Consider the following 27,545-nt stretch of genomic DNA (forward strand, 5'->3'; position numbering starts at 1 on the left):
ATTTAAATACTTTTCTGTCTATAAACAGAACGAGTGACAAAAACTCTCTGATTTCTCTGGAACTTTTTTAAAATAGATCTTTTTATTAGCATTTTGTTCATGTAGAAAAAAGAAAACATATTGCAAGTAACAGGTCTAGTGTCCTTGGATCAACAGACAATACGTTTTTTTGCAATACTAAAGTCCGTTGACATCGATAACAATCTAGTAACTAGCAAAACAGCTTCTGACGATGTCTGCTGAGCCTGAATTATGCTATAGCCCCTCCCCCTCCATTCCCAACAGGAAAAAGAAAACCGGTACATTTTAAAGGGCTGTATTTATCTATCTGCAACGACCATCGCATTTCTCATCATGTATGATGTGCTGTTTTGTTATGTAGTTCTCTGACTTAGATTTTTTATTTCTTTTTTTGCACATAGGTGAAAAAAAACCCTCTGATTTGCACTCATATAGTTTATAAAATCAGCTTGCTAAACAACCTCGCTAGCATTAGGTGGTAACTTAGCACTTCACTGTCTTAAATATTATCACTTCCAGCTCTTCTGGCACTGAGCAAAATGTTAATACTGAGGTTTCCAAAAAAAACGTGAGCTGTCATGATGGGTATTTCCATCTTTTGCGTACAGTCTATGGAAAACACAGATATGCAAACTCATAAAACTCCCCACAAGCCTATTAAAGAAACACAACATGTATACAATGTCACACTCAAACCCGTAAATGAACATACACTAGCTCACAATCTAATCACCTATATGTCTGAATAACTGCCGCAACCTTAAACGTGATAATTATGTTCAAGGCGCACACACACACAAGTGAGCATACACCACCATCTGAATACACCCATTGTAATTATGTTCTCACTACAATTGCAGGCTGTGTGAGCTTGGATGTGTTATCACGTTGCAGATTTATTTGTGTGTTTCTACGCGTTTCTCTGTAACTACTAAAAGCTCCTGGAAGCTCTCCATGAGCTCCATGGAGCTGGGCATGGTTGGAAATGTCATGTGGCATTAGAGATAATGGAACAGACAATAAAGTGAATTAAAAAGACTCAGGAAGCACGGTCACACTTCCTCCTCAGCAGTGCAGACATTTATTGGTTTTCTCTCTGTTATCAGCAAATGGCTGACCGGCATCTCTGATTGCCTTAGCGTTAACAAATGTGATTATGAACACCAGTTTATAAGCTTTTAACACACACATAGACCCATGCACACACGCTTACATGCACTATATGTTGACCCAGTAAACATCACACCGTTCAGGATATTGAAACCTGTGGTTCTCTGTGGGAAGAGTGTGACGCAGGAGTCACGTGAGCAGCAGATAAGCTGATCAATCACAGCTCAGCAGACTGGCTGAGGGACGTGTCTGTGGAGCTGCTCCTCCGGGCTAAGCTGAAAGGTCTGATCCCAGAGTTTCCAGGTCATAAGCAAAACACAACTGATTATACGGGCCTGTATTGTATCTGCATTTTAAATGCAAAAAGCTTTTTAAAAAAAACCCAAAATCATTTAAATATGTTTTGTTAAAGATATAAACAATTCTAAAGTTTAGTGGTTACATTTTATAGTCAAAACAGATCAAATGTTAATGATTATTATTAGACGTGGCGTGGACTTTCTGATACTGGCACGCATGACCGACACAGACTGAAGGTGAACCTCAGCAGTTTTGCAAACCTCTTACATATTTTTTCTTGTAAAGAAACTTATATAGTCAAACAGTCTGACCAACAGCTCGGAGCATCAACCAATCAGCTTCCTAGCTCTCTTATTCTGGCTCAGGACACTTTAGGAAAAGAGATCCTGAATCTCTGTTTCCAAGTTAAGTAAAGGTAAAAAAATCTGACTCCAAGAGTAAACTGTTAACAGAGAGTTGGAGGTCACATGTATGCCAGGCTTTTACAAAAATGTCCACATACATGTAATGAAAGTGATGAAATAACTGATAATTATGGTGTAAATGCTTAAGTGTTACAAGAGTTGAAAACCTTTTAAATATTCAATGTTTCTACAAATTTGCAGTGCACATTCATTCAGTCACAGAGTGGATACAGTGGTGCTAAAACACTGTTTTATTTATTTAGATGACTTCCTCATAATCTGTTACTGCAGCTGTTATACTGGTTTTATATTTAGGGAAATAAAACGGTACTATAAGATAGGTTAAGGTCAATGAGTGTCCTTGTTCAAATCCAGTACTAAAATATGTAAAAAATACAGGTGTGCATTAACCAGAGGACTGTGGAGGCTTTAACGGTAAATAACTGAGAAAGTCAAATGTAAACTGTCATGGTGGGAGTTTTTTGAATAACAAACAAGGAATAAAACAATAAAATGAGAAACTAGCTATGAAGTTATCAAACCGGTAAATGTCTGCAGAGCTTTATAGTTCAAAGCATGAACTATAAAGAAAAAAAAAATTACATGGTAATGGAAAAGGAAAGAAAAGGTCGGTTTCAAAGTGCATATGAGGGATTCATTTGATTTCCTTCAGTATGTTTGGACATTGGAGCTATTTTAAGCCTTCTCTGCAGCAAGTGCATTCATTATCAACGAAACCATAACCTTCACAGTAACTTTCAGTTCCACAGCCAATCTGATGATTCACTGTGATTCTCTCAAACACTGAAGAAAAACACTCCTCAGACATTTTTCCAAGAAATGAAAAATAAAGTCTGGCCAGCTTTATTGTAGACAAAGTAAACCTCCATGTCCAGATGACGAAACAGGTGCGGAAACCAATTTTTGGTTTAATCTGATATGATCTGAACTGGCCTCGCCTGTCAGCACCAATCACTCTGAGAGCAGTCACTATAAAAGCCTAAATGTCACGCACTGTTGTTTTATCAAAGGAAGAAACAATGCAACAAGAAGCACACACGTTCGGCCAGAAGAATTACCTCAAAAACCAAATTCTAACAAACTGCAAGCTGCAGGAAGAGGAGGAAAATACTTCTGAGCTGTAGTCAGAAACCAAAACCAAAGGAGGATATCTACTATCAAAGTACATCATTAAACTTTTATGTGCATTTTTAACACATACCTACACGCAGTGTGCTAACAAAAATAAATATCTGCTGAAAGCGAGCATGGCGGTTCATCACTCGCCATCTTCTCTGGGTCAAACTGGGTCTTTGTGGAGATGTATATAAAAAGCCAGCAGTTTCTAAATATACACCCCCAGCAGCTCTGCGTGTAAGAGCCCTCTCCTCTGCGGCAGCCTGAGCTTCACACGCTGTTTTTTTTCCTCTAAATGTGTGTTTTCATCCTCCAATGCAGGGTTCCCATTTGGCCCAGTGATCAGGGCTGCTGGAACTGGAATCAAACTGGTTTTACATTCAAACAGCGAGAAAACGAAAACGATTCTGTTGAGAGGTACGAAGAAAGAACAATGTGTCACAAACTTGTTTGTTTGTAAAGTAACGCCTAGATTATCCTCTAATGCAGACGTGGACACGGATGGCTGGAGACACCGCAACGCAGCGCTCGTTCCTGTTATACTCTTAAAGATTGCTGCCTGGGGTGCGTGTGCACTTGTTGCATTTTTTATGCAAAGTCTCTGCTTACGAGCCTGCATGGTTTTCGTGCCCTCCCCCCCAGCAGGCAGGCACAACTTATACTATAAAATCTATAATTATAACATTTTCTGTTTATAATATTCTATTAGGCGACACAGTTACATATTAGGGATTGAGGAATGTGCATTTATTCTCATTTAAATTTCACACAATTTTGGCTTCCACAGATTATTAAAACAGGATAATTGAGATAAAGCGATCACTTGTTGTTCTCCTAAATCACTTCCCAATAATGCGTTATTACTTCATTTTTTTGGCACAGACGGTAGAGTCGGGTGTTTTCCAGTCGGCAGGTTGGCGTTATGATTGGTCTTGTCGATAAGTCTTTGGGAAAGTTAGTAAACCCCAATCTGCCCCCAATGCATCCATCAGAGTGACTGAGTGTGTGTGAAAGTTCAATAGCGTTTAAAGGAACAGAAAGTGTATTTGTGTGTGTTTGCAGTGCTTTGAGGCACCATGTATTTGGTTATTTACAGTTACACTTAACAAAACAGTGCTCCTTTTCTTCTAATTGTGTTAAACAATTACAGAATTAGAAAATAATGATTATAATCGTGCCTGTTATTTTGCTATAATTGAGCAAAAAGGCTACTTACTAATACACATTAATTTAACCATTACGTGAAAATCAATACGCAGCTCCTTTGAATGACGACACAAACAGATGATGAGTCAGTGTGGAAAAAACATCTCCGCAAACAAAAAAATGAATGAGGAACTGATCTGAAAAACGGCCATGGCATTAACAGAAATGAGTCCGCGCACAGAGTATCTGCAGCCTCACCCAGAGCTAACAGCGAACATCATTCCCAGCATTCCCCACCTGGCCTCAGAGTCAGGTGGTGCACTTCTTTCAATAGGTGGAGTCCTACTCAAAAAACAGCCAGTTTCTGTTTGAAATGTTGATTTCTTTCTATCTACTTCTTTAAAGCACTCATTTGTGTTCTTCATCATTGTCACTGGTTTAATTGGTTTGTTTTGCACTGCTACCATCCAATTTCGTTGACATTATGAGCCAATAAAGTTTTAATTGGAGATGTTGTGAGAACGCACTGTTTTAATGGATGCACGCGTTTCACTAATTATTTATCAAACTCGGTATCTGGAGTCACGACAACTCTGCATTTCTAATTTGTCATGCATTTTTTTAACCTCTTTAGAAAATGAAGTATTTGAATAAAACAAAATAAAAACAATAAAATGCAGTTTTTACTAGTGGGAATTTTATCAGTGTTACATTTTTAGATGATGTGAGCATCTACAGATCTGGTTGGTTTGGTCCTTGGAAGCGTTGTTAGAATGATGATGGGGTAAAGGGGACGTGCTGCGATGTTATGGTTAACTCAAAGGTAAGGGGTGTTGGAATAATTGAATGTCCTCACAGAGATAGCCAAGCAAACGTTTGTGTGTGTGTGTGTGTGTGTGTGTGTGTGTGTGTGTGCAGCGTTCGTGTCGTGCTTTGGCAGATGGGCCTGAACAGCCTGAGAACTTCACAATCTGGACTTGATTTGTTATCAACAGGCTCACACGCACTTTGTTCTACACTTGTCCTCCTACTCCACTGCTGCTCAATTCAACACACACACACACACGCACACACACACACACACACACACACTGCAGGCTGCTTTAACATGCAGCCTTCCAGGATCTACATGCCTGTAATAATATTTCTCTGCCCTGCTTTAATCATCAAAGCTTCAAAAACACGAGGTTAAGTAACTGTTTCATCTGAAAAAAAAAAAGAACTAAACTTTTTCTTTTCACTTTGGACTTTTGTGGAAATTATTATTATAACCATCATGCATCCTAACTGCAGCCAAGCCACCTGACAGCGAGGGTCATTCCCACAGTGCACTCTTGTTTTATAGCAACAGTTCTCAAACTCGATTCTCATGACAAGCAGAGGTTGCTTTTCATCTTTGCCAGGACAGTCAGGTGAATGCAATTACCTGCCCGGTGGGCTGCATTTTTGCGACTGCCAAAGCCCGCTGCTTTGTAGAATGATATTTATTTCTCCTGCTCGCCTGTTCGTCTCTCCATCTGTTCCACATTTTTGTCCAAATTAAGGTTTTGACAGCTACTGGCCAAATTCCCATGAAGCTGTTCGTGGTCCCCGGAGGACTTTTTCTGTACTGCAACAACTAGATTCAAATGTCCTTCTGCATGAACAATTCCAGAGTTTTCTATGTGCTCTGGCTCAGTTTTGAGTTTCAGAGTGCAAAAACTCCAATGCTCATAACAAAACTGGTATGCTGACATACTGCACATTAGATTTACTAACACAAAGATAGCTGAATCAATGCATCACATATGTGTTTGTGAGCCTTTATTCTTATTTTATTATCACGACCCAAACATTTGAACATACATCCTGATGATACACATACATGCAGATTATACTAAAGCAATTTGTTTGTGGAGGCAGACTCCAGGCTTCGATAACTACTGCACAGTTACAGCAGTGTAACATCTTTGTTTAATGTTGATTAACTTTCTGCTGCAGATATGGTTTTGATGACAATCTGTGGTGACAACCGCGTTCATAAAGAGGACACATTATACTAATTTAGAACACCATATTTTGAATCTTGGACTCTAACAAAAAAGCTTTCTCTAACTCACAAATTAAAATAACCTTTATTCATCTTATACTGGGCCTTTGGGCCCCTCAGTTCATCTTCCCAGTTGTAGTTTACTTTAATCTAATTGGCTGTCACAAGATCAAGGTTGTAACAAGAGGTGGGCGGGGCTTCTGTGCTCACAGCCAGGATGCCCATATTAGCGATATCTTTCAGTCTATGACAACATACTGAGCCAAGGAACAAAATAACAATAATAATAATTATGATGATGGGGATTGTTTCTAACTTTGGACATGTTTTCTTTGAGTATTCAGCACTATGAAAGGTCTAAAGAAAAAACAGAGAGGTATACAGGAAAGTCTTAAAATGTAAGAAGGATTCAAATCCTTTGAATATTCTGATAAACTCACTTTAGTGCTTAATGTGACACAAATGTTTCATAATGTGAGATTTCAAAAATTCAGAGCATACTAATGATTCCTCTTGGTGTCAAACATATTAATGTGAATCTTTTCAAAATGTGTCATTCCACATTTTTATATCGATAATTTAATGTGGACGTGTAAGCTATGCTCTTAAAACAACAACAAAATAAACTATCACAGCTATGCAGATGACACACAAATATATATCACAATGTCACCAGGAGACCGAAGCCCTGTACAGGCTCTTGGTAAATGCATTGAGGAAATCAATGACTGGTTGTGCCACAATTTTCTCCAGCTAAACAAAAACAAAACTGAGGTAATAGTCTTTGGCGCCAAAGAAAAACGATTACAGGTCACCAGAGAACTTCAATCTATACATCTAAAAACCACAAACCAGGCGAGAAATTTGGGTGTAGTGATGGATGCAGACCTAAACTTAGAAAAACACATTAAGACAATAACAAAGTCAACTTACTATCACCTCAAGAATATTTCAAGGATAAAAGATCTGATGTCTCAACAGGACCTGGAAAAACTAGTCCATGCATTCATCTTTAGTAGGCTTGATTACTGTAACAGCATCTTTACAGGTCTACCTAAAAAATCAGTCAGACAACTACAGCTCATTCAGAACTCTGCTGCTCGAGTCCTCACTAAGACCAAAAAAGTGGACCACATCAGTCCAGCTCTGAGGTCCTTACACTGGCTGCCTGTCCGTCAGAGGATAGACTTTAAAGTTCTGATGCTGGCCTATAAAGCTCTGAATGGTTTAGGACCAAAATACATCAATGACCTCCTGACCCAGTATGAACCATCCAGATCCCTCAGGTCATCTGGATCCGGTCTTTTATCAGTTCCCAGAGTCAGAACCAGACACGGAGAAGCTGCATTCAGCTTTTATGCTCCTTATATCTGGAACAAACTCCCAGAAAGCCTCAGATCAGCTGAAACACTCAGTTTATTTAAATCCAGGTTGAAGACTCACCTGTCCTCAGCTGCATTTGAATAAAGCACCAAATCCACACTTTAAGCTTAAATTTCAAAACTTACATTTAACTACTGATTTTATCTACTGTTCTGATTTTATCTGTTTTGATTTTATATACTGTTTTGTTTGTTTGTTTGTTTGTTAATTAGTTAGTTAGTTTATTTGCTTGTTTTAATCAATTTTAAATCATGCTTTTTATTTGTTCTTGTTTCTAATGTCTCTGTAAAGCACTTTGAATCACCTTGTTGTTGAATTGTGCTATACAAATAAACTTGCCTTGCCTTGCCTTGCCTTGCCTTGCCTTAATTTAGATCCAGCGTGTCCCAGCAGGCAGCTTTAACCTCATTGACTCCACGGTGTCTCCTGTAGCTTCCGGCTCTCGTGGATTAACTAAAAGGAAAAATCATCCACGTGTTCTTCATTTAATTCAACATGATGTAATAATAACTGCAGCCTGTAAAGGCCACTAGTAGAACTCTTAATCATGTAGTTTACAAGACAATAAAACTCTAATAGTCCAAGTTCCTAAACCGCCACAATGAGTCCTCACAGCCTAATTCTGGACTCGGTTTCCTGAATCAGAGCGAGAGACAAACAGACAGACAGAGTGAGGCCGGTGCGATCTGCAGGTAATCCGTCCTCAGCAGCTCGCAGACACAATGTTCTGTCTTAGACGGTGAATCTACACCTCAGCACTTTGGGATCCTCCAGTTTCTCCCTGCAGGGCATGAACTGCCTAAACTGCTGCAGCTCAGAGCACATACTCGCCACACCCATCCTACAGGAACATACGTTCACACAAAAACACTTTGTATCCAAGTTCAACTGGGTTTAAGTATAGTTAGAAGTAAAATCCAGTTTTGAGTTCTACTTGCGTGTATAACAACGATTTGATGTTTAATACTCAGGTGTCCTTGTGATCTTCCTTCTTTTTTATGACATCTAACTCAATATACTTTGGCAATAATCCTAGGACAAATTTCCCCTAAGGTACAATAGAGTTTATTTTACCTGCTCTGACTTGACTTGTTGCCTTTTACTGAATATATTTCTATTCATCTTTTTGACTCTTGATGAAACGGTGCAGAGGGAACTTTGGGATGGACATTTTCCAGCTAACTCACCATTAGTGCAAGCCCGGTATGCAACATGGATTGTAAGACTGAAATGATTCAGCTAGTGTGGGCCCTGCTAGCAGGTTACTCCACATTAGAGGCCATGATGAAGGATGATTGGACACACACACACACACACACACACACACACACACACACACACACACACACACACACACACACACACACACACAATGACACGCACACGAACATTCACACCAACATGCAGTTCGGAGTAATCAGCTGTGCGCTACAGGTGTGCAGCTGTCAGAACTAATTGCTGTTATATAACACGACTCGCCGCCTGCCTCGTCATTGTCCGCACAGGGTTCACGCTACAACACACACGTACACACACAAACGCACACGAAGGTGAGGTGAACATACATGAACAGCTCACAGATTCGCGTTTAATGAAGTCCCTGTGGAAAAATCTGATACGATATGTGATAATAACACACCACTAGCTCTTTATCTATTAAAAATGATAACACATAATAGATGAAGCGGCTGAAACTGAAACTAATTATACTTTTTTGCTCGGTCCTGCTCTTTTCTCTTTGTACATGTTGCCGTTGGGATTAATTTTTAGAAAACATAACATCTCCTTTCACTGTTATGCCGATGATATCCAGATTTATTTACCTTTGAAATCCGATGTGACTGCTTCTTTGCAACCTCTGTTCAACTGTTTGCATGAAGTAAAAATTTGGTTATCACATAATTTTCTTACATTGAACGAGAATAAGACCGAAATCATAGTCTTTGGTAGTCACACTCCGCTAGACCAGTTAGCTGACGCCCTAGGCCCTCTCGCTAGCCATCTTTCGTCCACTGTAAGAAACCTCGGAGTGTTCCTGGATGGCTCTTTTAAACTCGAGAAACAGGTGTCCACTGTGGTAAAAAACAGCTTTTACCAGTTGCGTCAGATTTCCAAAGCAAAGCCGTTCCTTCCTTTAAAAGATCTTGAAAAGCTTATCCACGCATTTATTACATCCAGATTGGACTACTGTAACTCCCTCTACTCGGGCCTCCAACACTCCTCTCTTTGCCGGCTCCAGTTAATTCAAAATGCAGCTGCGCGTCTTTTAACAGGTACGAGAATTCATGAACACATAACTCCAATCTTAGCCAAATTACATTGGCTCCCTGTTAAATATCGTATAGATTTTAAAATTCTTTTGTTCACTTTTAATATTTTGAATAATTTAGCGCCCAGTTATCTTTCTGATTTACTCCATTCATACAATCCCAACAGGGCACTTAGATCATCCAACCATAGGCTCCTAGCACAACCTAGGACTCGAATGAAGTCGAGAGGCGACCGGGCCTTTGCATCCGTGGCACCCAGACTCTGGAATAACCTCCCTGTTCATATTCGCACTGCCGAGTCTATCCAGTCTTTTAAATTACGTCTTGAAACTTATTTTTTTACTTTGGCTTTTGATTCTGTCTAGTTGGCTGTTTTAGCTTGTTGCGTTGTTACCTATTGTTTGTTGTCCTCTTCTATTGTTTGTTTTAACTGTCTCATGTTTTTATTGACTGTGAAGCACTATGGTCAACACTGTTGTTTTTAATATGTGCTATATAAATAAATTTTGATTTGATTTGATTTTTGTGGTTTCAGTAGTTTAATCTACAACCGGGGGCAAACACATATACAATTAGGGAGCTTTGTACATGAAGGACTTGTATTACATGATTGGGGAAGTGTTCCCATTTAGAACATGTTGTGCACACATTTTCAGACGATAATTTACTTTAAAAAAAATCCAAATAAACTATTAGCCTGCTGTTGTATCACTAAAAAAACTTTAACTATAATAACTTTCAGCTGCTTTCTTAGCTCCCAAGGCTTCGCCACAGTGGATGGATCTGCTTGTTTGATTTGGCACAGATTTTATGCCGGATGCCCTCCCTGATGCAACTCTCCCATTTATCTGGGATTGGGTCCGGTGCTGGGAGAGCATTAGCTTGCAATCTCCTGAAGCTCATTATAATATCAAACACACGAGCTTTATCAACAATACAAAATTAGCTTAGAAAAAAACACTTAGTTTAAATGAGTCCTAGTGGTGTACGACGGCATGCATGCATGGGGAAAAAGCCGACTATTCAGCCCATGTTTATTTGTTAAGTGGGAACAAAATGAGTTTCTATACAGCACTGAGGTAAGTAATGATCTGAGCATGGCCAGTAAATTAATATCTACACAAACAACAATGGTGATGAAGCAAAATATTAATTTGACTCTATGTAAAGTAGTATTAAAAACCCTCCATTATTATATAAATTACCTTACTGCAAACCTAACCGCAGAGCTTTCTAAGTAATGACGTGACAGGCTGCAGCCTTTTGTGTTTACAAGACACATCTCTCCTCCACTCTGGGTTTCAGCCAAAGTGCCTAAACCCTCCCATTCCTAAGAACTTGACTGAAGTTTATTGTCTTTGCTGATTCCAGAGAAAAATGTCAGGCTGCTTTGACTCTGATCTTTCTTTTTCTCATTGGCTCATTCCTCTTGTGCAGCTGCAGATCTGCCTGAGGAACAGAGTTTCATCCTCTATGGATTAAAAATTGTTATATAGGGGCGATCTTATGGCAGCCCCTCCTTTGACCTTTGATGGATGTTTTCCTCCTGCTCTCCCAGATTCTAAAATATATAAACACACACATGCGGCAGATTCAATATGCCACCAAGCACAACCTCAATAAAGCAAACGCCACTTAACATTTCTTTCCAGTCTTTCACGAAACACATCAAATCAGCCTAAACTGATTATCCTGTTGTTGCGCTCAGCTCATTCGAAGGCATCTTATCGGTTCGGATAAAAGCGTCAGCTAAAAGGCTGCAGTCTAAACCGACTGATGACAACACGAGAAAGTCCGCAGAGAGCAAACAGCTCGGCTCAGGCTGTTATCCTGTTTGTAGTGATACCGAGTAAAGCCCTGCTAATCTGAGAGCGGGGGCCAGGAGTGGAACAGGTGGTCCCCCTTCTCAACCAGCAGCTAATAATGCACGATGTGTGTGTGTGCCTGTGTGTCTTCAGAGAAGACAGCTAATTAGAATCAATCAGCTAATAGGCTAGCTGGCCCTGTTGTAAAAATGCCTCTGTGTGTTTTTGCAGAGCAACTGCAGCACAACGCTGAATTTCTGTGAACTTGTGCCAGAACTTCTAGGAGGAACTTACGTCTTCATCAGTGTCTTCGAAGAATGCAGCTAATAAAAGCATGTGACCCATTATTTATTGTTTCATAAATGCTTTGTTGAACTTGGCAGTAAAGTGGTCATTCTTCTGTTGTTATGCACAGTTTGACCCTTATTGTTATTAATGGTTTGCACGGGCCATCTCGGGTCCCGCTTCACATGCCAAAATTTCCCAGGGTACTGGTAAGACAGCACTTTGCATGTCAGCTGCACAGCTGTATGGGCGAATGAGCGAGTGAGAGATCAACTGTAAAGCCCTGATGTCGAAAAAATAAAACACTTTAAACGTTTAGACCTCCATAGTAGCAGCACATGCATACCACTGTGGAGGGCCATGAGTGCCAAAACAAATTAAAGAAATACATCATTAAAAAATTAATTCAATGTGTTATTAATTAATAAAACTGGTAAATAATGAATTTAATTTAAGACATTTTCTATTCAATATTAAATCATTAAAAATGTATTATTTAATTAATTTTGGCGCTCGTGGCCCTCCATACATGACTAACGTCTAAATGTTCCTTCACAAGAAGAAGTCAAGCAAAAAACACCGTCACGGTCGATCGGCCAAGGCTGCTTCTTCGGAGCACGATTAGCACGATTAGATATCATGGCTGCTCATCAGGGTTATAATAATAACGACCTCATACTTTACTGCTGAATCACGGCCATCTGGTCATACTCAACTTCTTTCCGCTGTTTGCCTCATTGCACAAATCATTTCTTTATAGTTATTCACAACGGCCACTACCTGTTGTTCCCAATGAGCGTCAAACATTCAAGTATTCACACCTGCAACCTGCAGGAGGACGGTCATGGGAAATACAAGAACTAGTTTTGGTAACGACTAAGTGATTCCTGGTTGATGTTTTAAATGCCAACCATTTCTCTTTCATTATGAGCTTCCTGTCATTCACAACTATAAAAGTGTCTCATAAAATTCCAGTTAAAACACCTGTAAAAGAAGAAAATGATGTCTTTATCAGCGAATAGAAGTTAGCCTCACTGAGGTGAAGATCTGGATGTATTAAGGAGATGGAAATTGTTGGGTACGTGAACAAAAATATCACGGGGCAGAGCAACCATGACCACAAGGTGGCCGAGATAAACCCGTAAAACCTTTTTGCACAAATCGATTAACTTAATTGTGATAGCTTAGAAATATAACTACATATAAAAGATATAAAGGTTACGTAATATAAACTGACTTATATGGGTCATTACCATTTTACTTCATGAAAGTCATGCCAGGAAATTTATCTTGTTCCATGCTTGGTATGTATATCAGGGCTGGCAGCCTCCAGGGCTAAAAAACCAAGCCAACACGGAAGTGCCAAAAACTGTAGTGCCCCTGTGGGCCCTGGAGGCTGTCCCCAGAAAGAAGTCAATCCCCAAGATTCCCATGCTAACATGGCCAACTTTACAGCATTAAAGCGTGTTTACACTCCGGTACATAAACTGGTTTCGGGCCGTATGGATGGTCTCTTTTTTGTCTTTAAGCAGTTAAAGCACTACAGTTTGGTTCAGCCTCTCCAAGAAGTCGGGTTCAGGTTTTCCTGCGTGAAACTCTAGTACGTTGTTTGTGTGTTGAACAATAAGAGACTATAAATGTAGCTTGTTAACCAAGCATACCAGCAGTCACTTCTGACTGAAAAAAGCCAACACAGCGGTGTTGAAGATGGAGACTATCCCAGCTGTCTTGGGGCAAGGGGAGGGTCCACCCTGGACAGGTTGCTAGTCTGTCGCAGGGCTAACACATAGACACAGACAACCATTTGCACTCACATTCACACCTATGGGCAATTTAATGTTTCCAATTAATCTAACCCCACTACCTGCATGTCTTTGGAGTGTGAGAGGAAGCCGGAGTACCCGGAGAGAACATTGCCGCCACACAGAAAGACCCCGAATTTAAACTCAGGACCTTCTTGCTGTGAGGCAACAGTGCTAACCACCATCCTGCCCTCTTTAACTGTTAACGAGAAAATCATGCTTAAACCTAAAGGATCTGGAACTAGACAGTCTTGCTTTTAAAATCCTAGCATGTTTTGGCTTCATATATAGTACAAAAAAACCCTGAATATCATTTAAAAATGTACTAAAATGTTAACACCAATAAATTCACTGCTGCCAAAACTCTAGTCTGTCACATTTAGTGATTATTTCACACTGTTAATTTTATTTACGTGCAACTTTGTATCACTAATCATACTTTTATTTCACAATCAACCACGCCTCAGCAATTGCATACATCTGAAAGAGATTGTGCGCTGATAAGATTAGCTGGCAATTTTTTTCAGCGTGGGCTAAAAAAAATGAAACTGTTTCGCTTTCATTTAAGTTGCGTTCAAAAGAAAATGAGCGCTTACTTTAAACACCTAGTTTTACTGTAAGGGTTTTAAGTGCAAAAAGGTCTGCAGAGAGACTAAGTCACATTTCTCTAAAAAGCATTTTCTGATGAAGATCACATGATTTTTATATCAGTTTTATTTTGTAAGCCAAGCAGAATGAGCTGGGCGATGATGCTGATAATGGATAATATTCTGTGGAAATGCAGCTCGTACAGCCTCTTCCTTGGAAACGAGCACACACACAAGACCTGCATACTATTAGAGTGTGCGCGTGTGTGTGTGTGTGTGTACACGTGTGTGTGTGTGTGTGTGTGTTTATATAAGCCTCTCCCCTGAGAACATTTACAAACAGCTTGTCAAATTTGGCTCACCCTAAGCTTGTTGCTTTCTTTTTTAATGACTGATATTTTTATTGAATTTTGGATTAACACAGAGAGTCAGAACTCTCAAAGACAAAGAAAGGAAACATCTTAAAACAGACAACAAACTCTGCATCCCGTGAATTACAGAAAGTCTGATTAATGAAGAGAGCTTCAGGTAAATTTTAAAAAGGTCATCTATTCACATGGCACCACAACAAGAAGCAGATTAAAAAGTTGAGCTTCCTTCCCTGTGAAATGAATTTGAATAGAATAAAATATTTGAATCACCCGCATGAAGCTGTGCCATCTATTTATTCTGTTCCCACTCCCTTTTTCTCTGGAACTGGACAACGCTGTTGGCCACTTTCCATATCAGCACTTTACTGCTGCTGCATTCACTCTGTGCCTCTAATCTTTCTATCAATCCGTCTCTAAGGCCTGTTACTGATTACTGAAGATGCAGAATAATTTGTTTCAGGAACTATTAGTGTCATACATTTGATAATTAACGTTAGGCATCAGTTTGGGACTTTGGTGCAGACATAACCTGATAATGAGAGCAACCAGGCATGAGATTCATTTTAATAGCTACTTGGTTTATTATTCTTTGTGGTTAAAGGTTTAGATATGGTTTTAAGGTTAAGACTGTACAGTAAACCTGAATATTTAAAGCTGGTGTTTTAGCTTCTTTTTAGCTGCTGTTTTGGATCTGAAGCCTTCAGAGTCACTGTTTTGGTTTGACTTTAGTTGCAATTGGCTAGCAAACTAGCTAGCAGCCACACTGCTACCCATTCTCTCAGGAGGTGGTGGAGACCAAAACAGAGCCAGAAGGAGAAACGTTGCGAAATACGAACCAAGAGTGTTGGAAATCAGAGTTACTTAGTTTATCATTAGTTTTATGTCTTATATTTAGATTTGAGTTACTTTCCAGTGTGGGTAGTTTCAGTTTAGTTTTGCTCAGTTTTTAGTCTTTGTTTTAGCTTTATTTGCAAAGTGGGTGGTAAGATTTCTGAAGCTCAGATTAGACAATACAATAGAAATAAAACACTTCATGTAGATATTCCTGCAACAAAAAGATTTGTGCTTGGAATGGTTGACTATTCACCCTATATGACAAAAAATAAAACTACATTTTATTTTTGTTAGTTTTGTGAGTACATAGTAGTGTTTTAGTTAGCTCTCACTCTTTTTTTAAATTGTAGTTTGTGGTTTTATCTGTTTTGGATCTTTGCAACCAGACTAATGCCAAGGTGTGTGAGCACAGTCTCCCATTAGCACTCATAGGTGTGGCTAGTTTTACAGGTGAGTTTCAGAAGCTGCGCTGCTTTGTTGGCATTAAATATCGGCACAATTTGCAGTTGTAAATGTTAGTAAATCTTTTTGTGTGCTTGATTTAAATGTTCTCCTCTCTTTATTTCACACCTTCAGAAAGGAACTAAAACAAATCAGTGGCAAAAATCTCACAGTTTCCACCTCCTATACGCACTTTTTTTAAAACACCAAAACCCAGCTTGTGCTTCCACAACGTGCTAGAAAATGTGACCTATAGTGCCTTAAGGGCTATAGTAACAACGCTTTTCTCTTTATCTGCAGTATACTGTACAAATTAAGTGATTGATTGTTTGGCCATTAAATTTTTGCATTTTGATTTGATCATTTTTAAAATATTTGCCAGTTAGATTCTCTTCATGGACAAATTTACTAGCTAGCTGACTGACTTTGGCTCTACTTCACACTAACACCGGATATTTTCTATAAATCAGTCGACAGGCAAAGAACAGAAATCAGCAGTGATGAGTAATAACTGCAATTTATAAGAAATGACTAACGAAGAATTTGCCCTGCTCGATAAAGTTACCACAAATACTGTCTTAGTGACTAATATCTATCTATCTGGAAACACATAAAATGATATTCTTAAGGGATTCAAGCAGGGGAGGCAGATGGGTACACAAATGGAGAGTTTGAGTTTTCTCTCTCTCCCACTGACGCTCATTAACACCTCTCCCACACACACGCACACACATAAAGTACACTGAGAGTCCAGAGCGATGCAGTGGAAGGTGGAGGTAGAGAGAATCAGGCTGGGAGCTTCTATAATTAGAGGAGCATTCAGGAGCCATACTGCTGAGTTGTTGAATGTTTAATGTGAGGCCGAGAGCCGCTGCAGTGACTGAGAGGAAACCTCTGAGCTCCTATGCATCTCCTCATAACACACAAACTGAGGCACGCACAGCGAGGGACGGGGCGAGCGGCAGTAGTAGTAAACTGAATGAGTGGATTCAGGTTTCAGAGAGGAAACAACAGCTCACACACACACACAGTCCATCTGAGGGTGTAATTCCCGGCTATTGTCTGTAACCTGAAACTCGTAATGGCACAGAAACTTGAAACTCCTGTGGATGAGGTAATCCTCTACCACGTACTCCAAATATAGTCACTTGTAACACTTTTTAACTTCACTTCTTCGTACAATATGCTGTGCTTAATGCAGTTTGGTTCAGATGACATCATATTCCTTACCTATTGCTTTGAAAGGATTTTTCAGTGAAAATTTTAAGACTGTTAAATGTTTTAATAATGTTCTATAACTGATTTTTTTTTTTTACAGCTGCACCTGTCCTGTAAAACGTCTCTGGAGATGCTTCCAGGCAGCTCAGTATGCAAATAGATTTGTTAAACAAAACATTTAAAGCTAACAAGCTGAAGACCGAGACATTAGAGATTAAAATTTAAGCACAGTTCCTTAAACAGATGTGTTCAAAGTACTATTTTACATCTCTGTGTTTTTAGTGCTGCACTAATCAGGTGCTTTGGATTCGACTCCATTCTACTGATCCTATTAAACATAGATTACATTTGGCACATTGGTCCAGTCCATTAAATAAAATGATAACAGCCCAGTTCCACTTATCCACAACCACAGTTAAAAACAGCACTCGGCTACACTACCCATGTACTTTTTTTTGATGGACTCTACATGTGAGATCCTGGAGAAAGCCCACGCAAACATAGAGAGAACAGAATGTGCTTCTCGAGGTCAATACAGATCTTTGAAATTTTAAAAACAATTAGACTGACTTTAAAACGTTTTACAGAAGTAAAAATACATTTGTCAGCGCACTCTAGTGGCCTCAAACTATGTCAAACATGCATTTTTTGGCATTTTCTCCTGCTATTAATTTTACAGGTTCACCGTAATAAACCTGTTATTAAATGATATTAACTGATATTTGGCCCTTTTTTTGGTTAACTGACAAAATTAATCTGATATAACATAAGGATTAAAAAAATCCTGGCTATATTGCCTTTTTCTAGGATGGGGAAAGGTATTCAAAATGTGACCTTAAAACAAAACAGCACTGGCCATTCAAAGGTATCATCACGCTCTGGGAGAGGTAATAATTGACTATTAATTGACTTTACGCATCCTCTTTGTTTTTATGCTTTTCCTTATTGTGTGTTATAAATATTTCGTTGCATAACAGACATGAAAAGAGTACAACTGATCCCTGTGAGCCAAAAGCTCAGGCTTCAAACTGCTCTAAATGCTCAGTTTATCATCCCAGCAGCTTCACCCACCTGCTGGTAAAACCTTCTGTTTACGAGGGCTAGCCAATCACAAGAAAGTTGTCTTAAAGGCAGATGATGGATTGAGGTGAAGCACAAAGGCTGCGTATTACGTGAAAATCATTTTGACATGTGAATCATACACGCTGAGAATAAAAACAATGTGCAGGAAATAGTTCCTGTTTAGTAAAAGGCCCGGTCAACACTGATAACAGGCCTACTTTACGAAAACCAGCCAGACAGATTTACAGACTGTGTCACGTCTATGCCACATTCAAAGAATCAAAACAAACTCATCATGCTGACTCACCTGCACTCCAGTCATAAAAAGATAAATATTAGTATTGGTTATTTAAGGGGTGACTTGAAAAAAAAAAAGAAACATCATCACAATCTGTAAATCTAAGCAAATCTACTATCTGATGTGTCATTCACCAAGACCAGTACGGCAGTTAAAGAGTTTTTCTTTAAGCCTTTAAACACTATTTACAAGGATGTCAAATAACTATATGGAAACGTGACACAAACGGGAACGCCTCATTAAGCCTGAGCTCTCATCCCAACATCAGAACTGAACCATGTCATTATTTACAACTCATTTCAACTCCTTATCTGATTCATAACATCTGCAAGGGCACCGGTTCGTGCTGGCTCGCTTGTATTTGGTTGTGCTGCTTTTAGTTTGAGCGTTTCAGAAAACCCTACACTGGGGTGCTGGTGATGGTCACCACACCCCGGCGGTTCAGAAAATCTGGCCTGAAACAGAAGTAAAAGCCCCCAAAACATAAATATTCATATTCCTGTGAGGAGTGTTTGAGGAGCTCTAAGCTTCTGTAACACCTCCTCTAACACTGCGTTTTATTATCATGTAAGGCTTCTGCTGCCAGCTTCGTTTTCACGGTCATGTTTAATGTATTTTTTCCCATCTTTTACGGAAAATACACAGTGTCCTTAGAGCAGAGTGACCGGGGAGTGGCAGAACAGACAGGAATGTGTTTTAAAGGCAAAGACAGGGCAGCGTTTTAACTCTCAGGATGACTTGGACATTCTGCTTCTATAGTTTAGGGTTACACTGCAGCAGCTGGGCTCGTCCTCGCTGTATTTAAACAGCCTACATGACTGAGATTTTTCCAAAAACGTGGATGGTTTGCTTTGAGCTCACCTGTGACTATCAGGCTTTTTGAATGACCATTCAGAAAACAGTTATTTTAGTGGCAAACAGATCTACGGCCAGTTTTGTTTTATTTATCTCATACATTCAAATATAAAGAGACACATTTAAATCCGTGACATGTCTGTTAAGCAGCTCATGCAGCAGAGGGTTCATCACCGGACACTCACCCTGCTCAGGACCGGATTTCTTCCACAGGAGAGGCTGGGGAGCGATGCGGCGGCCGCTTCGGTGCTCCTGTGCTTGGCTCGCTGATCTACAGTCTGGGTGTAAACCGTCCTCCGTTACCGTGCCAGCCTCTGTCTCTCTTCTCGGGCTCGGCGGGGGGTCTCCTGGCAGGTGACGGCGGACTCTGATTTTCCTGCGCCCCAGGAGCGCAGTGCAAAAACTCTAATCTCCGCAGCTCACTCCGCGTCGCCTCGCGCTCTCTGGTTACCGCCCCACCGCCCCCTGACGTCATGGAGGAAAGCCCTGGCCGGTGACGTCACGTCACCGTCAATGTGGAAACCCCTCCCCGTGGCGCAAGGGCTAGTTTACTGTAAATGTGCAAAAATAAATAAATAAAAAGGACAGATTTGCTTTAGCTGCTTCTTAGATTACCACCTCTAACACAGCAGCACCATGTTTATCTATTAAGATATCTGTCGGTAATACATTGGGTCCAAATCCCAAACGATGGTGAACTCATTTTTATTAAACACATCAGTGATCAGAAGCAGAAATCCCTCCGAGAACAAAAGTTTATTGTGCCAAAATGTTTCAGATAAGACATATTTACAGCGCCCTTGAAGATAAATACCACAAAGTGCTTCACAACACAAAACAAACATTTACCCAAAACTAAGTGTAAAAAGATTCCAGATCATGGAGTCCACACATTTCAGAGTTTCTGCTGCTATCAAAGCTCAGCCTCCTAGTTCTCAGTCTTGTGCTGTACAGCCAGCAGGCCCTGGTCACATGAACTCTGCTGGGGATGAAAATTTAAAGTGTTGTACAGTAGTGCTGTTTCATGCAGGGCTCTAAAAGCCAAATCCGAAATGTTAAAGTGGATTCTGTAGTTAATGTGGAGCGTCAGTGACCTTTAGGTGCTTAGAAGACTCAGTGAGAAGTCTCACAGAAAATATGTCTCAATGAAGCTTTGCTAAGACAAATGAAAAATGAATCAATAACCCAGATGTGATGAAATATAGGCGCGACACGATGATATCTCTATTAGTCATAAAAACAACACCAAGCCAGATATTTAACACAAGCATTCAAAGTGAAGACTGAGTCTAAACCTACACATAGAACTTTTAGTAAAGTAATTTAGTGGTAAGGAAACCTGAAGTTTCCATGAGCTTCGCTAAGTTGGAGAAAAGTGGCAGCCAGCCAACCTTTAAGTCTAGGAACACATTGTGGCTTAAGGGAGATATATATAGCGTAGATGTCATCTGCATAGTAGTGATAAGAAAGGTCTTTATATGTTCTCAAATGTCTATGTTTCTTATCACTCAAAATCCAGCAGATATAACAGAAACAGTACAATCAAGATGTTGCTGGAGACTCCAAGTGATAAAGTGGCGCTGCAACGCCTGCCTGAAAAGGATAAATTATTAACGGTTTTTAGGAATACTTTTGAGATGGATCTATAACTGCCAAGAAGAGACGGGTCGAACTTGGAGTTTTTAAAAAGTGGCTTAAAATTACCAGGGACCTGATCAGAGACCAGGGAAGGATTCATTACAGTGAGAACACAGGGAGCATTTAAAATGCGAAAAGAATAGGAGGATGCTTTCATCGAGTCACCTCAGATAAAGAAACACGTTAGTCTTTCTAACATAACAGACGGAGCGAGAGGTAGAAAGAGACACGATGAAAGAAATGATGATGAAGGAAAATATTTCCCCAGACCCTGAAATGATTCCACTTTCATTTTAGAACAAAATACTAATAGTGAGTAATCGTTTCACCTATTAATAAACACAGCCTTGAATTCCAGCCACACTTCTTCACGTAGGAAACATGACTGGAATGTCATGTCTTAAATAACATCTTATACAAACATATATCATACACAAGCAGTCTGATACCAGGAGATAACTATGACATGCTTTGTTTGAAGGACACAATAGATATATACGCACAACTATTCAGAAATGTTGCAATCCCACATTACATACGTTACCTTACAAGAGAAACTACAGAGTAAACATAAATAATATAAACACATATGGATCTGTGAGGAAAAAATAATGTTACAATCAATTTAAAGCTTACAGTTCAGAAGATTTAAATTCCTTTTGATCAAAAAATAATTTGACCTATAAAATACAACTTAGACGTTACCCCATACAAGTTAATAGTTTGTGTTTTATTAAAAAAAAATCCTAGATCCAACAAAGAGCAACCAAAGCAATGGCAAGAACATATAATACCAGGATAAAAATGCAAGAAAGTGTATGTTGAGGGGTTAGCCGTCACTGCTTTGAGCCCACGTGCTGCTTTGCAATAATCCAGGGTGACTACTCTGTGCTCGGCTTTTCTAAAAGAACCTCTTTGTTCTTATTGGTTACTCTCCTTTTCCTACAATTAAAGGAGGAAAGGTTTTCAGTATGAGTCATGCCAGATGCGTGTCATCTTTTCCTGTTTCCAAAAAAGTCTTTATTTGAGTAAAGACCAAAAAGAAAACCTTTTTCTTCTTTTTTTGTAATTCACAAGTTAAAGATATTTGATGCTTAGTCTAAATGCGAAGGATCAGTAACTGAATATTTTCAGTTTACAACAATACAAAAGGAAAAAACGCACTTTCACATTTGAGTTACAAGCAAATCTCAGAAACAGTGACCTCTAGAGAGGGTTAGGTGACTTCTGCAGGATGCAGCTGCTGCTTCAGACTAAGCTGCAGGTAAGCTGCAGGCATGACATTTGGGTTAAAGTGATCATGTGATTTTTATGCTCAGACAAGTTCACATGCCCTTATCTGCTGCTTATCACTGATAAAGCCGACTTCCAGGCTCTTTTTATTTTATCTGGCTGATAAAATAAAAAACAGCTTTGTGCTTCTTATCACTAGTTTTACTGAAAACCAGTAACATATACACAAAAGCTCCAAGACACTGATACCATCATTGTGCTGTCTTTAAACCTCCAACTTATCCAGACATGTTCACACTGCACCAGTGAAATAATCTCAGACAAAATAACAGGTTACATTAAATATTTAAGACTAGAATCAATTCAATTCAATTCAATTCAATTCTTTATTTATTTGTCACATGTAGTTATAACTAGTACAACACACAGTGAAATGTTTTTTCCGGCTAAAAAGTACTCCCCCCCCCCCCCCCCCCCCGACTGTGCATCTTACTAAACTTATAATAAAAAAATATCTATATAAAAGTATAAAAATGTATAATATCGTGCAAAATATTACGCTGTAATAGTTAAGAGCTATAGTGTACGTATTTACATAAATACAGATGTAAATGATAAAATACAAATAAAAATAAGGATAAAACTCAAAAGAAAATTATATACTGTGTATGGAATTGTCCATCATGTTGTCCGATTTGTGTTTTGATTGAGGAGTCTCACTGTTTGTGGGTAAAAACTCCTCCTGAACCTTTCAGTTCTTGTTTTCAGGCTACAGAGGCGTTTCCCTGACCTCAGTGGCCTGAACAGTTTGTAAGCGGGATGGCTGGAGTCGTTAGTGATCCTGATGGCCCGGGATCTGCACCTTTCAGCGTAGATGTCCTGCAGTGTTGGTAAAGATGTTCCCATGGTGCGTTCAGCTGTGCGCACGACCCTCTGCAGGGCTTTCTGTTGCTGTACTGTGCAGTTCCCGTACCACACCGTGATGTTATTACACAGGATGCTCTCAATGACCCCGGTGTAGAATCTCCTCTGGATGTTCTTGGAGATCTTAAACCTCTTTAAACGCCTCAGATGATAGAGGCGCTGTCTGCCTTTGCTGATGAGGAAGTCCGTATGTGTGTTCCAATTAAGGTCCTCGTTGATATAAACACCGAGGTATTTAAAATTAGAGACTTTCTCCACAGGGTTTCCATTGATCTGAATTGGGGTGTGAGTTTTCTCGCCTCTCTGTCTCCTAAAATCAATCACCATCTCCTTTGTTTTGCTGATATTCATGGAGAGGTGGTTTGCCACACACCACTTTGCTAATCCGTCCACCTCGCTTCGGTAGGCCCTCTCGTCATTCCCGGAGATGAGTCCTACCACCACTGTGTCGTCAGCGAACTTCACAATGGAGTTAGTGGGGTATCTGGCCGTGCAGTCCGCGGTGTAGAGGGAATAAAGAAGAGGGCTAAGCACACATCCCTGGGGGGCCCCTATGTTCAGTGAAAGGGTATGAGAGTACACATCCCCTATTCTCACCGACTGTGGTCTGATGATACTTTATATTCTTATTTAGTCTATTCTTTCCCAACAGGGATATTCATTACAGGTCACACACATTATTTCATAGTAGAAAGGAGAAAAACCAAGTGGCTTCCATTGATGATAAGGTTTGAAACTAAAATTAGATATGAAATTTAGATGAATTTAATGTATTGAGTCAATTTAAAGATTTCAAAACATAGAGACAACATGTACTCAGTTTAACACCTGGCTAAAACAGAAATTCTGGACAACGAGATCTTTGTCTGTTGGTTTGTTAGCTCTAACAGCTTCATTATCACCAAAGTCTTTTGCATTCAAATAAATGTCTCAGGTCACGTCACAGAACTCTATGCAGTCCTGTGATAAACTAAGTACACCTCACCATTCAATAGAAGCACCGTTAGCATATACAAGTGATTGTTTACTGTATGACTGTATCAGTCTCGCGTCACTGTGGATGAATTTTGGGCCACTCTTCTTCACAATAGTGCTTCAGTTCAATGAAGCTTACAGACATTTTTTCATGTAGAGTCAACTCACAGCATCTCAGTCAGTTTGAGGTCTGGACTATTTCCCTTTTGAGCCGTTCTTTTGTAGATTTGCTGCTGTGCTTGGGACCGTTGTCCTGTTGCATGACCCAGTTTCAGAGAAGCTTTAGTTGTCAGTTTTGACTCTAGAATACTTTGGTATATGGAGAAGTTCATGGTCAAATCAATGACTGCAAGGTAACCAGGTCCTGTAGCTGCAAAGTCAGCTAAATCACCTTTCCACCACTGCATTTGCACTGCATTGACATGAGGTGTTTATTCCATGTTTGGGTTTCGTCAAATGTCCTACTGTGCAATGCGGTCAGATATTAAGATCATATTTGTTTAGGCTTTTTCTATTTGTGCTATCGTGAGCTTTAAGATTTAACATGCTGATTGAGGTCTGTGGAGTCTGAGATGCAGCTCTTATGTTTGTCATAGTTTTTCTGAGCATTGCATTTTGGGATGAACTTGCTGCCACGTCTAAGATTGCGATGGTTTGTTAACACACAGATGATTGTTTTCCTGCATTTGATTAGATGCACCTGGCTGCTACTCATCTTCCTAATTCTTATAGAAGAAAAATAGTTTTTCACAGGACTGCATAGCTGATAACACCTAAAAACTTGTGCATTTGTGTTGATAACTGCTGCTGACAAACTGAAGTTTTGTCACATTGATGAAGTCTCCAGTTCAATCTTTGTTCAAAGGTCATGTAAAAAACTTTTTTTATGTGTGAGGTGTACAGGCTTCACGGTTGAGGGTTAAAAGGTAAACAGAAACAATTTGCTTCAACTTTTAAGTTTAAAATTAATTACATTTTAGCTTTGATCATGTTTATTGCTACTAACTTATGTGTTTAGTATTTTTTTGACATCTCAGTCAGACAACTCACATTTGGGATGATTCATGACGGCTGCGGATTACTATTAAGAGTTTGGTGTCAAGGCTCTGAGCTCATCACTCCCTACAAATATGATGACTAAACATCACACATGTGCAACTTAAATAGACCAACAAGTCTGGTATGTTTTGGGTGTAAGACGCAGTGCAGCTCAGTTAACATTTGCCTTAGAAATAGGGCTGTGTTAACCATCTCTGGGAAAAGTTTCACCATGCTAGCTCAAAGCGGAAACAGTGTAGTGACAGCAGCTTCATTATATTTTACACGAAGACTCGGAAACCTGTCATTTCCTTCCTGTGTTAGAAAAAACATGTTTTATCGCAACAAACACAAATGGAAAACTTAACTTCAACAGTTTCCTGCTTAGATTGTGCAGCAGTGATAGGATCCAGGCATCAATCTCCATCTTAAGCAATCTTTTCCAGAATGAAAAAGCCCCCATCTACAGGGCACGAAAGGCCACTGAATGTTTTCATTCTTAAGAAAACCACAGTGAAATAATATGCAATGACTCAGCGGATCAACATGTTAAGGCAGTGCTCGCTCAGCACCTCGAGTAGAGTTCAGGGATTCAGACAAACCCTTCTGGCTGCAAGCAAACACCTTACAGTGATTACAATCCCTAAACAAATCTTTTAACCTGTTAAGGCCCCAGTGGTTTCATGATCTCCTCCCTTTTGCACCCATCTTTGGGTGCATGGGTGCTTAAGAGGTTAATAATCATTATCTTTCCATTTTAGATAATGCTAGTTCCTGTTTTATAATCTTTCTCTTGGATAATTGACAGTTTTATGAGGAAAGCATTCTTGCTCGTGGAGATCGACTCGTTCACAAGTTCACTTTCTTGCTAACGTGTTGCTCTAAAAGATCTGTTAGTCTTTTTTTAGTGAGAGATGTGAGGCCGATGTTTCAAACCAGATTTCAAAGGTAAGAGGCAAACCTGAAAGGTTATTCAACACGGTTAGTGATATTATTATTCCTAACCCGCATGCTTACGTTCGTAATTTTTTCAATAACAAACAGAAACAGTAATGTGAAAAATATAAATTCTCCTTCACCATCTTTGGTGTCTGTTTGCTTTGTCTGTTGTTTTAGAAAGTTGGTAAAAATCACTCATTCAATAAAAACATCCTCGTGCTCTTTTGACCTTGTACTTGCACCTTTGTCCAAAAATGTCTTTCAGTCTGTTGGCCTCGGTGCGCTCACTATAATCAATGCTTCATTGGTGTCCGATCCAAGTCCTTGCTTCTTTTCACATTTCTGTCACTCACGCTTAAAAATAAAGTCTAATCAATTATAGATCAAATCAAAAAGTATTAATAAAAATTAGAAACAGCCACAGAAAGCGATTGTTACCAAGTTCAGGTCCTCTTTGACATCTCGTCTATTGTGTGTGTCCTGTTTTGGGACCTTTATTGTCTCCTCTTCAGCACATTTTGAGCATTTATCAAAATTTCCAACACTGCTATGCAGATGACATTCAGATATATATCACTCTTAAGCTCCAAGATGTTTTCAAGCAGCAGATGTTGCACACATACTTTAGCTCTATTAAAGGTTGGATGGTAAGTTTCATCCAACCTAATGAGGAGACGTCTTTGATGTGTCCCTGACAGATTTGCGCCTATGGTCATGGAAACTCTGGCTCCTCTCACCAAGCTGAGTTCCACTGTGCCGTGCTCTGAACTGAAAGTGATTATTTATGCCTTTATTTCATCATATTTGGATTACTATAAGTGTTTCTGTCAATCACTTTTACGCACAAACTCACCGATTCTTCCCAGACTTGTATTTCTTTTAATAAAAATAAGCCATTTTGTCATTTTATGCAGTATTTAAATTTATTTTACTTTGACTTGTGGTCATTGCGCTGCTTTAAAAACAAACAAGCTTTTCCTCTGTTTAACTGAGGTCCTTTTACTGTATTGAGCAATTTTGTCATCCTGTATTTATTTTACTGAACTACCTTTAGGCTATTTTCTATATGTTGTTTTCAATTTCTGAACTTCTGAGATAAATTGAAAACATCTTATAAGCAAGTCCAATTTAGTGTATTTCTCATCATTCATATAGATCCTCGATCCTTCAGACATCAGTGTGTGATATGTGGAACTGTTAAATAGGAAGTCACTTCATTCCTCACTGCACACCATTACTGATAGCCTGACTTTAACCCTAACCTTTTTACGTGTCACTTCAGGTTATGATATGTCAAACGACAAGCAACAAATGTGCGCACACTCGATAGAAAATGTGCATGAAATGTCACGGTACTCATACACGATATTTTATGATTTTATTTCTCGGATTAAAGGCCAAGTGAATTTGAGACTGGAGTGAAAAACAAAATGCACAACA

General features: G+C 39.4%; 1 protein-coding gene across 1 annotated transcript in view; it reads right to left on the reverse strand.

The window, feature by feature from the left end:
• rnf19b (ring finger protein 19B) overlaps positions 1-19,800 on the reverse strand; it is a 43,071-nt gene extending 23,271 nt beyond the window's left edge. Inside the window, exon 1 of the mRNA XM_085446822.1 lies at positions 19,544-19,800. The gene's annotated coding sequence lies outside the window, so the exon portion shown is untranslated. The remainder of the gene's footprint in view (positions 1-19,543) is intronic.
• Between the last annotated feature and the right edge of the window lie 7,745 nt (positions 19,801-27,545).

This window comes from Copadichromis virginalis, linkage group LG22 (assembly GCF_057382275.1).
Source record: "Copadichromis virginalis isolate Kocher_CV1m ecotype Utaka linkage group LG22, C_Virginalis_male_GT1.1, whole genome shotgun sequence".
NCBI classification, from domain to species: Eukaryota; Metazoa; Chordata; class Actinopteri; order Cichliformes; family Cichlidae; genus Copadichromis; species Copadichromis virginalis.